Here is a 13148-nt window from a genome sequence, read left to right on the forward strand (position 1 = left end):
ATCTGGGTAGCACTTACATGTCACCTACGCTCTTTTAGAGAAACCCAAGAAGTTAGCTTTTATTTTTAGGGTAAAAAAAGAGAGAGATTTATTTATGTACATGAGAGTTTTGCTTATGTGCACATGTGTGCACCACATACACACCTGGTGCTTATGGAGGCCAGAAGACCGTGTCAGCTCTCCTGTAACTGGAGTTACAGATGGTTGTAAAGCAACAAGTGGATTCTGGGAACAGAATCTAGTAGGAGTACTCTTGGGAACCAACTCCTTCAAAGTACAAAAAGTTTGTGTGTGTGTGCGTGTGTGTGTTTTAGGTGCTAGGAGATATGGGGGAAATGAGGGAAGCTGCATAAAGACTTAATCTCCTAAAATCATGCAAAGAACGATCCTTTCCCCTTAGGCGTTTTCCTTTGTACACAGATGGTCACACACGTTATTTGAAATTCTTTGCCAGTGCTGGACTTTTAAAAGTCTGGCATAGGAAATGGTTTATAGGGTATGGATGTCACTAGAGATTGGCACTGATGTTCAGTCAGTAGGATTCTGGTGTTGGCACTCTTCTTCCGAGGACTTCAAAAGTTCCAACGAAATTCATTTTCAGAAAACTCAGAGGCAGAGAGAACATTCTCTCTTAAGAGACAGGAAGCAAAGGCCAAGGATGTAGCTCTCAGCTGGCTGAATGCTTGCCTGCTATGCAAGAGGCTGGGTTCCTTCTCTCCGCACTGTACAAATGTGGGTGTGGTACTCTGTTCCTGTAATTTTAGGCCTTGGGAGGCAAGAGGATCAGGAATTCAAGGTTATTGAGTTTATGAACAGACTACATGAGACTCTGTCTCAATTAAAGCAAATAAAATAGAGGCAGAAAAAGTTCATCTAACTTTGGTCGTTTGACATCATCAAAACCCACTCTTGTGACCACAGCTGCCCCTTGTGGCTTACAGGTACCTATTACTAGTGGAGTGTGTGTGTGTGTGTGTGTGTGTGTGTATAGAAGGTGCAGACTAGGTCTCTGGAAGGTAGAGATCTTCTTTTCAAAATCAACGTAAAGGTTTGAGGCAGACACCAAAATAGGCTGATATTCACTCTGTCCATTCTACATCCCTTCCCCCATCTAGGACTTTTAAAGGAAGAAAAGGAAGAGACCGAAAATGGTTGGCATCTGGGGGTGGGGGTGGGGGGAGTTTTCCTTCCCAAGTTGGGGGCTGAGCAAACTAACAAAAGGAGAGGGGGAGAGAGGGAGTAAGGGAGAGCAGGAGGGAGAGAGGAAGAGGGCATACACACACAAACAAAACAAACAAAACTCAAAAAAGCAACACCCACAAAACCCCAAACAATTGCAGAAAGAAGAGTTTAGAGGAAGAGCTTTTCCCTTGTCCTCCTCTGCCGGGAATGTGGAGTCCCTGGCTCAGCTCAAGCCCGGAGTTTCCCGTTTCCCCGGAGGCTAGCAGGTCAGGGCTAGGGCTACAGAAAGTGGACCCCACAAAGCTTGCACCATGCGCCCCCAGTGCCTGCTGCGGCGGCGCAGTGTCGCCGGTTTAAGGGGCGGGCCATGTCTCCACGTGCTTTCTGCTGAGTGACTGAACTACATAAACAGAGGCCGGGAAGGGGGCGGGGGAAAGAGGGAGAGAACAGCGTTTGACCGGTAGTAACCCCGGCGCTCGGCACAGCCGAATCTATAAAAGGAACTAGTCGCGGCAAAAACCAGTAATTCCGAGGGCGAGCGAGCGGGCCGGGACCGGCAGAACCCACTTCTCTCCGCGGCGCAGCGCAAAGCTGGGCAGGGGGCGCCGCGGGACCCGCGCAGCCACAGCCGGCTTGCTCCGTGTTTCCCCCCACTTTTTTCTCCCCCTTTCTGGAAGGGTTTGTGCAGGGGTAGGGAAAACAGACTCAGACAGCAAAGTGGAAAACAGGTAAGAGGTTCTTCAGTGACTTGGGCATTTTGTTTCGGGGCCAAGGAAGCGTTGGGAAGCTCTCCGTTTTGGGGACACTGGGGGGACTCGAACTCCCATGTACCTTACTTCTGGGGATGCAAATAGTACAGCGGAAGCATAAATAGGGAAAGAATGTTCTGGGACGGGTCCTGTCGACCCTGGGACTCAGAACTGCGGCACTCGGGTCTCCCGGAATCTGAGACCAGCGAGAGCATCCCCGGCGTCGGAGACTCGCCTCTTGGGCGCAGTGTGAGCCAAGGTTCCCGGACGACCTGGGGTACAGCCAGTGGGGTAGGGAGATGAGAATCCTCTACAAAGAGTCTCCTTTTGTCTGGCGCGGGGTAGGCCGTCGCCCACAAGTGTCACATCTGAGTCCTCACTCCATTATTTAACTGGTTTGTGTTGGCCTCTGACTTGGAGGTTCTCTTCCCGGGGCTGGGACGGCATGTCCTTGTTTCCAAAGAACTCTAGTAGGAAGTGGCCTAAACGGGATCTTTTATGTTACTGCTGCTTGAGTTCTCTGGGCTTTGTTCGACTCCGGGGTCCTGCCCACAGGCTTTCTGCGCTCTGGAGGGCTGCAGTCCCTGGCGCAAAGTGGGAGACCACTTTTGTTCCTTCTAAAGACAGAAAACTTAAGAGAGTCTGCAGAAACCCGAAACTAGGGTGCCCAATTCACCCTCACCCCCTGGTCCATCTTAACTGCTTTTTGCCAGTCGTCCCTTGGGGAGACTTCGGGCCGAGCACCGATTGAGAAGCTGGGGCTAGGTTGTGCAGCCGAATGACCGCAAGTAACCCCATCGGGCAGCACAGAACTCGCAGCTCTGGGTGCTGGGCCGGGCTCCGCCGCCAGGGGGTGGGGGCTGGGCCGCCTTCGGGTGGCCCCTGGAGACTGGCCCGCAGCGCCTCCTGGCCGGGTAGCCTAGGTATGGCCCGGTGCTGAGTGAGAGTCTTTAGACCTTTTGCTTCACTGTGAATCTGGTCAAAACTGGTGTTTCCAAACTGGGAGGAAACCCGAGGCCAAGAAAGCCAGTCTATGTTTTCTTGTTGTTGTTGTTTTTTTCTTTTTTGTTTGTTTGTTTCCTGACTCCCAGACCGTTGCTCAATGAGGCACAGTTCTTGGGGATGTTGGCTGATGACAGCCTTGTGGATAGGTGCCTGTTTTGTTTTCTGCACTTACCTCTGGAAAGGAGAGAAATACTTATTAAACTGTTTCCCTTTTTTTTTTTTTTTTGACTTTGTGTGTTTATTTGTTTGGGAGAACTAAGTGTCACTAGAAATAATTAGTTTGTTCCAAAACAAAACAAGAATTTACTTCGACATCCCTCCAAGGAAGTGGGCAGAATAAATGTACAATAAAGGACAGATAAACAAAAGGAACACTTCTGGCTTAAGATGTAGGTCAGTGGTAGATTCTACCTTGTACAAGACCTTGGGTTCTAGCACCACCAACCACAGAAGTGAAGCAAAACAGAACAGCACAAACCTTCCTTGAAGAGAATTGGTTACACCACTTTCTTTCTGTGGCTCAACCCTCACCTCCCACAGCACACACCTGACACATGCCTGCAGGCTCGAAAGCACACCCTTACCTCTTAGTCATTATTCGGAACCCTGACCTAAGTATTGATACTCTACAAGACATAAATGCCAATTAAAAAGTTGTTTATCATCGCCACTTTTCTTTCAGCCCATTTTTAATATTCTAATGCACACATAAGGACAACGTATTGCTGTTCCTATTGTTGAAAAACACTTCCCCCACATCAAAGGAGGTATAGACAAGCATAGAGAATATTTGAGTGGATAGTATAGTAATATATAAAATAATAAGGATAAATTATAGTTTCTATTGTAAGCATGTCTTTTCCTCAGCGCTGTCACAAGTCATTAAAATAGGGCTTTTTTTTTTTTAAAGGTGTGATGCACAGAGTTGATTATTATCTATGTGATAACAGGTTGAATCTGAGGGTTGAGGGAAGGAAATTTTCAGCAACATAATGCTCATAGTACCATTTTGGAGCAAACATTGCTACCATAGAATAAGTCATGGGTGTCCTTGAGAAAGTCACTGGTGTTCTGGAGGGTCCACTGGTGGTGACTTGGGTGTTTGTGCTGGGTGTCTTCCCGAAGATGAGTATTTTAAATGCAGCCCCCTAAAGTATTTGTTGGCACCGAAAGGCAGGCCTGTTATGGCCCTTGGATGCATCTTGATTTGGAATGTGTGCGTGGTTTAGGGGAGACCGTGAATTAGTTGGAAAGGGTGACTGAGGCTGATTGGTTTTCTACCTCTCTTCATGGAAACCCCAATGCAAACACTATTAAAAAAAAATGAATGATACTTAGCAATTCAGCTATGTGCTACCTTACCTATGTGGAGGGGAGCTGGGACATTTAGTATTTTTTTTCTTTAAGCATTGTTTTTCCTCTCCTAAATCAGTGTGCTTATGTGGGCTGCATATGTAGTGACTGAAAATAGATGTTTGCTTTTTTAAAAAAATATTATTTTTAGTTTCTAAGATAGTTAATGGACACTTCTTTAAACTCTTAAATTAGGAACTTCCAGGAGTTTTAGAAAATACATATGTGTATAGCTTTGGCAGTTCTTAAAACATTCAAGTATAAATATATTTTTATATATGGTCTAGATGTTAAATAAATAATGAAATTATAATGTAACTATGGTCAATTATTCTGGCATTAAATTTTAAAAGATCAGTCGTAATACTTGTTTGATTTACTTGCATTGGGAGAACGCCCGCTTTAAAAATATTGGAGACAGCCTTTACACACGGAAGAGAAAGCACCTGGAATACCAATTATAGACCTGTTTGTGTCTTAATAGATGCTTGCCTGGTGCTGTTCCCAGTGCTACTCAGACGCTGAGTTTATCTTCAAGCCAAACTTGTTTATTGTAGCGGGAGGCTATCTAGTCCTTGGCTCTCCATTTTCCAAGAGGCTGATTTGAGATTTGAATTCACTTCCCAAAGTCTCTAACTGTCCAGATTAAGTGAGACACTGGTACAATTTCAGATGCCGTGAAAGGGAGTTTGCCGTGTATTCATTTGCTGTCATTCTTACTGGAAACTTATGATCTGTATCATATTCCCATATTTGCTCTGGGGTAGTCGGTCAAATTCTCTTCTGGAAGAGACCTTGGTTGCAACTCGGTGCAAACAAACAAACAAAAACAACAACAAAACCCAGGCAGTAACATTTGCTCAGTTCTCATTTAAAAACAAAGCCAAAACTTGGTTTTAAATGAATGTGCTACTCTTGCCTCAGCTAATTAATTGTGAATAGTGTGGGACCTCAGGGCAGTTTGCTACAGATTGTGGGGCCAGGCGGCATAAAGTCCGAGTGAACGTCTCAGACATGAAATGGTTTCCGCAGGTGGGTCTTAAGCTACACCATACTCTGTCAAACACGAACGGCCCAAAAGCAGCTTGTCTAGGTTTATTGTTGACAGTGGGGAACATCACATTTGTGGGGTTTTTTTTTTGAAGATTTTTAGTTTATTATTATATGTAAGTACACTGTAGCTGTCTTCAGACAGCCCAGAAGAGGGAGTCAGATTTCATTACAGATGGTTGTGAACTACCCTGTAGTTACTGGGATTTGAACTCAGGACCTTTGGAAGAGTAGTTAGTGCTCTTAACCGCTGAGCCATCTCTCCAGCCCACATTTGTTTTCTAAAACAATGAGACTTTGCAAACTTGAAGACCTGGCAGAAAGAATGTTATCCTCCTCACAAGTCTCCTGCACCCCCAACTCCCTCCCATTCTGTACTTCCATGCAGAATATGATCTGAGCCCCGTGCTCATGTATGTCATGCACTTAGGTTTCAAAAGAGAGGTCTTTGACCCTTGCGCGTAATCTGTCTCTCTAATATGGAAATTGACGAATACCAGTCAGCTAAGGGGATAGATGCTGCTCGCTTCCTGTGTTTTAAAACTACTCCAACAAATAAGACGTTCTCAGCAAAGTGTTAGAGAATGATACGGCCACGGACGTCATTAATGAATCTTGGTGCGTGTTTAAGTGATTTCGGCTAGATGACTCAAGTAGGACGCACAGTCCTACTCACCCAGTTCCATTTCCCTTTTTGAGGCAGCTGCAGGGATTTGAGACAATAGTCTGTGATGCTCCATTTAAGTATTTTGAGTTGTTCATTAATATGCTCTTATGGATAAGCGTGAGATAACTCACTATGCGATTTAGAGGTTCAGACACGTTAAGAAGTACAGAAGCCTCTTCTGCGTTATTTCTGGCTTTCACAGTTTTTGGGTGTGTGTCTTAAAATCTAGAGTGTTTTTGTGTGTCCTTTCCAAACACTTGGGGCCACGCAGGAGTAAGGAATGGTACCAGTCTAGGTGTCTGTCGACCAGTGAATAGATGATAAAGGAAGCTCTTGTCCTCTCTGAGGAGCTACAAACCTACTAACTAGGCCAGGCTCTACTCCTGAAGGTCCCACTACCTCCTGATTACAACACCTTTAACACATGGGCCTTGAGAATACATTCAGGATCCCCAGTTTAGCAACGTTTCTCTTGCTGCCTCCTCCAGGGCGCTTTTCTTTGAAAGTGTTAGTGAAACTCACTCCCCTGCACTCCTGGTAGCATGTTGATACTGGTTCCCAGAGTGACTGCTGTTCACCCTTTCCATCCATCCATGTATGAGGAAGTGGATGAACTGTTTTTTATGTTGGGAGTAGGGGCTGTCCTACTGTTTCTTGTGCTGACTGGATTGTATTTATTTCTATGGCTTCTGGGTACATTAAGCCCTGGCAGGATTTTTTAAAAAAACATTATTAAACTTTTAATTATTAGACTTACTTATATCATGTTGATTCATTTATGCCTTGCATGTATGTCTGTATAACATGTACCTGCTTGGTCCCTGCAGAGGTCAGAAGAGGACCTTGGATTCTGTGGATTTGGAGTTTATGGATGGTTGTTACCAACTGTGCTGTCACTCCAGCCTCTTTTTGTTTTAAACAACATCTATTCTGGTCTCTTCATAATAAAGACCGTGCCTTTGTTTTGTGTCCCAAAGCCGTAAGATTTCTTGTCTAAATCCACTCCCTGAGCAGTCATTAATTGGAAATTAAATTCTTATTCTTTTGCTTCCTTGATCCTGGATGGCTTCTCTTCTTGCAGAATACAGAGTTATAATGCCCTTTAGAAGAGTAAAGAGAAATTGTGTACATTAAATAGACATGGAATTCTTAAATACTGGCCTGCTCTCATTTATTTGTTGTCTCTGTTGGCCCAGTTTGAATTGTAAGGGGCTTTTTCAACTGGAACTCTTCTTGCTCTCCCAAAGACAAAGTGTCCTTTAGCTTTAAGTTCAAACAAGAAGGAAAAATTTTTACAGAACTCCTGGATGCTAAGAAAGGGTCTGCGAGGTGATGTTTTCTTTATGCAAAAGTATAAAATTCTGATACTAATTCTGGTTGGTGTTAATTGTGATTCGCCGCAGGTGTATTTCTTTTTTATAAACTTGTGAATGACGGTGTTAGTTGTAGTGGGACCTTGAATTTAGAATACAGCCAGCCTTTGGTCGGCTTGTGTTTATTCAGTTATCAGTCTTATGGGGATTTGCAAATTTAACTGGAAAGGCTGCCATTTCCCCCCTTTGCAGTGCAGGCTACACTTCACGTGATCAGAGGGTGGGCGGCTCTCCCCTGCTGAGGAGAGAAGAGTGAGCAGAGCCTGCAGAGCCAAACAGGCCACTGTGTCTTCAAACAGAGCTCCATTTGGGGACACTGGCTCTCACCTGATGTAGCCACTTAGTACAGTGTTGCTTGGAGACTAGGGTGTGCAACTTTTTAAATGGCACCATAAAATCTATCTTTTTTTTTTTTTTAAATGAAGCTACCAAAGTTCCACCCAGTAGATGAGTCCACTTTCCCCTGAATACTTTTTCACTTGCTACTCTGAGCATTTGATTTGTGGAATCTCAATAGCAGAGTCACTCTTAAAGAAAGGAACACATAGAATTTTGATAACACTGAACTCATCGGACATGAATTTTCTTTTTGCACGATCCTCCCAAACCCCAAATAACGGTTTTCTTGTTGTCAATGCTAAAAAAATAAAAAGTGGACACACCCTTAAGTTTTTTGTTTTTCAGAACCAATTGTGGTCTTATTCCTCTTTATTCTCCTCCTCTAGTTAGGTAGCCAGCAAAGTGGCTTGTTTGTCTTTTTGTGGAGAAGGTGTCAGACTGGAGGGAAGGACTCGGGCCTCTGGGACTGATGGCAGCTGAATGACATTCTCATGTACCTGGTTAGTTGGCGCTTGCTGTGTTGCAGAACTGGCATGTTAGGGACACAGGGCATCTGCTTGGCCTGCTTCCGGAGCTTGCTGGTGAAAGGGCAGTCTGGAGAAGGGTCCTGATACCAGTCACCTGATCTCTAAGCTGGCCCTGGATAAGAGCTCCATTATGTAAAAATGAAGGCAGTAAAGCGTTGAGGTAGAAAAGCTGTGTGCAGATATTGAAAGGGTTCCTTAAGTCTTTGACTTGAACCTGTGGGCTTAGAGCGTTGGGCTCCTCAGCAGTGCTGACTGTTTTATAGTTTGGGATGAGTCCCCGGACCCCCCTGCCCCCCATCCTCTCCAGGGAAGATGTCCTTTTCAGCTGGTATGTTCACATGAGTTCTATTGTTTGCTTTTTAACACAGCTGGAAATGGGGCCTTGGCTTCAGGTCCTTTAAACAACTTACTCAGCAGGGTGCACTTGCTAAGCCAGCAACTGGGGAAGAGTTTAGGTAGATCGGAAAAAGGTGCAGGATGGAAGCCCAGACTTCTAAGATGATTGATTTAGAAGTTGAATGAAATGAGACAGAGGCAGCCTTAGGACCCAAGCGGAAAGCAGCCAGCCACGGGCTACAGAAAACAGCTGAATGACAGGACAATGTGGAGAGAGGAGAGACCCCAGAAGGGGATTTTATGGTAAACCCTTGGTATCCTGAAGGGCTTGCTACCAGAGATACCCAGGTAAGTTTCGCTTCTCTCAGTAGTCTGGGCTCTGGAGAGAGTGCCATGCTCTGGAAAGGCCATGGAAGGAAATGGTACTCTCTCTGTAGACCAATAGAGGAGAGAGATTCCGTTAATTGTCTGCTCACTCTCAGCCCCACCCTGGATGAAAGCTTCACTCCGTGAAGTGAAGTGGGTAGCACTCATTTCAATAACAGTGCAGCCAGTACTTCCCTTGTGGTTCCAGGAACTAGATAAATGTTTTATACGCACTCTTAGCCCTGTTTGATGCAGAGGATGCAGGGCGTCAGAATCTTTAGGGTTCCAGAGTCGGTGAATAGTCTCCGACTCCAACACCTTTTTCTGTGCTGTCCATACCTTAGCATCCTTCAGTGATGTGAGCCACATACGACGGTTGTTGCTAATAGGCCACTGGACCACAGCTCCCAAGATGTTCTTGGAAAGTTTTCTTAGAACAACAGGCAGTATTATCCAGTCAAGTTTGTCTGCAAATCAGGAATTGCAGGTAGCTTGCAGGTAGATCAGGGTAAAAGATGCTATGGGCCCCTGCCAAAGTACATCTTTACTCCAGCGTTTTGACCACAGTTGAAGACTTTTTACATTTCTCCCTTGTGACAAGTCAGTCATAAGGGTAGGTTGGTTCCTACAGTCTGAGAAGGTTCATTTCTTTGTGTGCTACATCCCCCTGACCAGGGAAAAAGCAAATGCTTGTATTATTTGCTAAATTCTTCCTTTGAAGTTTGCTCTGTGTTTGTTTAGTGGAAATCAGTGAGAGGTGAAGGGTGATCTTTTAACATTCTGTTAGAATTTTCCCCTAACTTTACTCTAGAGGGACAAGGATTTGGGTTCGGTACAGATCTGCTTTCAGAAAAGCCAGGCTTTTAAGCATTTTTAAAGAAGTCCAGAGGCCGTTTGTGTAGCCAATAGCAACTCTGGAACTCTGAGGGCGGTAAATAGGATCATTGACTGTCTAACTATCAGTGACTTGATGGGAGTAGCTTTTGACTTTCAGGATCTCTTGTAGAATAGAACTGTCAACAACAGGAGGAATTGCTTAACATGAGCAATTGCTTCTCAAAGGCTAGTTACAGATCGGCACAACATTCATGCGTTTCTCACGTCCGCTTTTGGTTTTCCTTTTTATTTTTTAATTTCGTAGCTCTTGTTTTGAAAATGAAGCTATGCACAAAGAATTTTGTCTTGGAAGTCGGCTACGTGTTCCAGGTTGGGGGAAAAATGCATGCAGCTGTTTATAATCTTGCTGTTATGAATAAGGATGTACGCTTGATGCATTTGGCGTTTTGAACCCTGCTGCCTTCCCAGTTCTAATTGTTGGGAACAATAGCATCCACAGTTTCTGTAGTTTTAGTTGGGTGGTTCTTAGCTCAGCCTCTTCTGAGACAGTGATGCTCTTCTGAAGTGACAGGATCAGTTCATTTGAGGTTGATTTTTGTCTTGAAGATCTCTTGCCCTCTTTGATGTTTACACATTTCAGCGTTAAGAAATGCAGTTTTAGCCGGGCGTGGTGGCGCACGCCTTTAATCCCAGCACTTGGGAGGCAGAGGCGGATTTCTGAGTTCGAGGCCAGCCTGGTCTACAAAGTGAGTTCCAGGACAGCCAGGGCTATACAGAGAAACCCTGTCTCGAAAAACCAAAAAATAAATAAATAAATAAATAAATAAATAAATGCAGTGTTAAGAATATTATCTTTAGGTAGTGACATCATTTCTGGGGTGCCTGTTTGTTGATTTGAGTAAGGGAGCATTTAAGGGACCACTAACGAGGATGGCTTTGGGGTAGTGAGCCTAAGACTAGAGGCCAGGAAGGCTAATCAAGACAGTCAGCTTAGCTTCAGGCATGGATTAAGCTGGTGGGTCAGCCTTGGAGAAATTATAGGATGTCTCACAATCCCTCCCATTCCACAGCAGCCTATCTGGTCTGAAATTATGGATGCAGTGAGCCTGTGCCAGCCAGGTCTCCTGGCCTTTAGTAACCTCATTAGGCTTCTCCCTGAACGTGACTACTGATCCAGAGACATAGGCTCCGAGAAGCTATTAGAGAACAGGCCTTTTCTATAGCAAGCATACTCTGTTGGGCTTACAGGTTTCATTCTTGATATTTCAGGACCTTGCACAACCCTCTGGGGATGAGGCCGGAGCCTCATCTGTTCTTGCTTTTGTATCGCTATCTCATGAATATGCAATCAGTTGAGCTCAGCACCTTTGCATATCGGCTACAGTTGGACCTACCCCCCCCCCCCGCCCCCCGCTTTGTAGTTTAACTGCCTCGTCATTTAGCAGTATGAAACACCACAGATACGCAGTTTTCATTTGTCCATTTTTACCTCCCCTAAGAAAAGGAAATCTACAGACAGCTGTATTAAGACATGTCTCCAGCTATGGTCAGAAATTTCACCTTGCATCTGGTTTCTGCTAACTGAAAATCTGTTGTCTTAAGAAAGCAGAGCTTATACATATGCATAGAGAGACACATATATTTATTTATTGAAAGTTTTGGAGAGTAGCGGTCATATACCCATTGCTGTTTGAAAATGAGAATTAGTTGCTGGGTGCACATGCTAAGTTTCTGAACTATTTTGATGGCACCGAGGAGAGAAATGCATTCAGAAGAATAAGTAGAATCAAGAGAGACTCTTACTAGGCTTACTAGCCAGAGGCATGTGACTGTTCTCAAAAAAGTTGCAGCCGGGCGTGGTGGGGCACGCCTTTAATCCCAGCACTTGGGAGACAGAGGCAAGCGGATTTCTGAGTTCAAGGCCAGCCTGGTGAAACCCTGTCTCGAAAAACCAAAAAAAAGAAAAAAAAGAAAAAAAGTACAGCTGTCATATGGAACACAGACTTGGAGCTCCCACCCCTTTCCTGTCCAGAAAGACCAACTTCTCAATTCCAGTGAGACATGACACTTATGTGGTCTCTGCTTGGGGACTTTTGCTGTTGGGAAACAGGCACTGTCTAAGGAATTGCCAGTCATGGGTTGAATGACTCTTCTCTCGTGGAGCCTAACACTGGAATCATGCTTGTATTCTTTCAGGAAGGAACATGACAAGTCCACCCTCTGTCTCCAAACAGCAAGGGTTTCTAGTAACAGTGTGGCCATGCACACACTTTGTCTCCTGCACACACTTTGTCTCTTTCTTTCACACACACGCACACACACACATTCTCTCTCTCTCTGTATCTTTGGCTGTCCTGAAACTTGTACTGTAGACCAGGCTGGCTTTGAACTTAGAGATTGATCTGCCTGCCTCTGCCTTCTAAGTGCTGGGATTAAAGGTGTGTGCCACCACTGCCCGGCCATGTCCTACATTTCTGTCAACAGACTTAAGTGCTTCCGGGTTGAGGTAGTTAGTCTGGGGAAGACGTACTTGCTGACCAAGGGGGATAAATTCTTTGACTTTACCTTTATTGTGTTTGTTCCTTCTGTTTCCAGTAGGTCTCTCGCCTCTTCTCGCATCTCTCTTTGAGATACATTTGTCAAGTTCAAAATGTCAAAATGACCTGGTCAGGAAGAGAGGGGTAAGCAGAGCTCTAAGCGGTTAGCATCATCATTTTCCCTTCCCACCAAGTTTCCTTTGAACTTCTCCCTTCCTCTCTCTCTCTCTCTCCCCATCTCTCTCTGTCTCTGTCTCTCTCTGTCTCTCTCTGTCTCTGTCTCTGTCTCTCTGTCTCTCTCTCTCTCTCTGTGTTTTCTTTTGCTACTGTCAGAGTCTGTCTGTCTTTCCAGTTTGCTTTAGGGATGTGTAAAAAGAATTTATAATGCTGGCTGGTAAGCAGCCTATGGTTGGCCCAGCTTCTCACTTCTTCCTTCTAGAGATGTTTTATTAGAGAGAACCTCCTCTCATGTGGCCATTTCCCATTTTTTTCTGCTAAAGTGAGACCCACCCCCACCCCACCCCAGAGAATAGGATCTATGCCTCTCTTACTCTCCACTGAGTCCTAAGGGTCTGGAGCATCACATCACTTGTGATAGGCTCCCACTAGATATTTGTTGTGGTTAATGGGAGCCTGGAGAGTTGCAGATGAGGATGTTTGGCCGAATTACTAAGTAATGATTTCGTATTGACCTACTAGACCCCCTCTCTGGGAATCCTACCATAATCAGGCCTTATAGTATGCAACCCTTAGGTTTAGGGCATAGTTGGACTCTTGGGGTATGCTAGGTATTATAATAGCTTTAGAGACTGTTTGGTGTTAGGTTT

The 13148-nt window shown here is 44.8% G+C and overlaps 1 protein-coding gene across 1 annotated transcript in view; it reads left to right on the forward strand.

The window, feature by feature from the left end:
- Nucleotides 1-1681: 1681 nt before the first annotated feature.
- The window catches only part of Abca1 (ATP binding cassette subfamily A member 1), a 126152-nt gene continuing 114685 nt past the window's right edge, over nucleotides 1682-13148 (forward strand). Inside the window, exon 1 of the mRNA XM_021159924.3 lies at nucleotides 1682-1910. The gene's annotated coding sequence lies outside the window, so the exon portion shown is untranslated. The remainder of the gene's footprint in view (nucleotides 1911-13148) is intronic.

Source organism: Mus caroli, unplaced genomic scaffold (genome assembly GCF_978045245.1).
Source record: "Mus caroli unplaced genomic scaffold, Mus_caroli_1 scaffold_6, whole genome shotgun sequence".
NCBI classification, from domain to species: domain Eukaryota; kingdom Metazoa; phylum Chordata; class Mammalia; order Rodentia; family Muridae; genus Mus; species Mus caroli.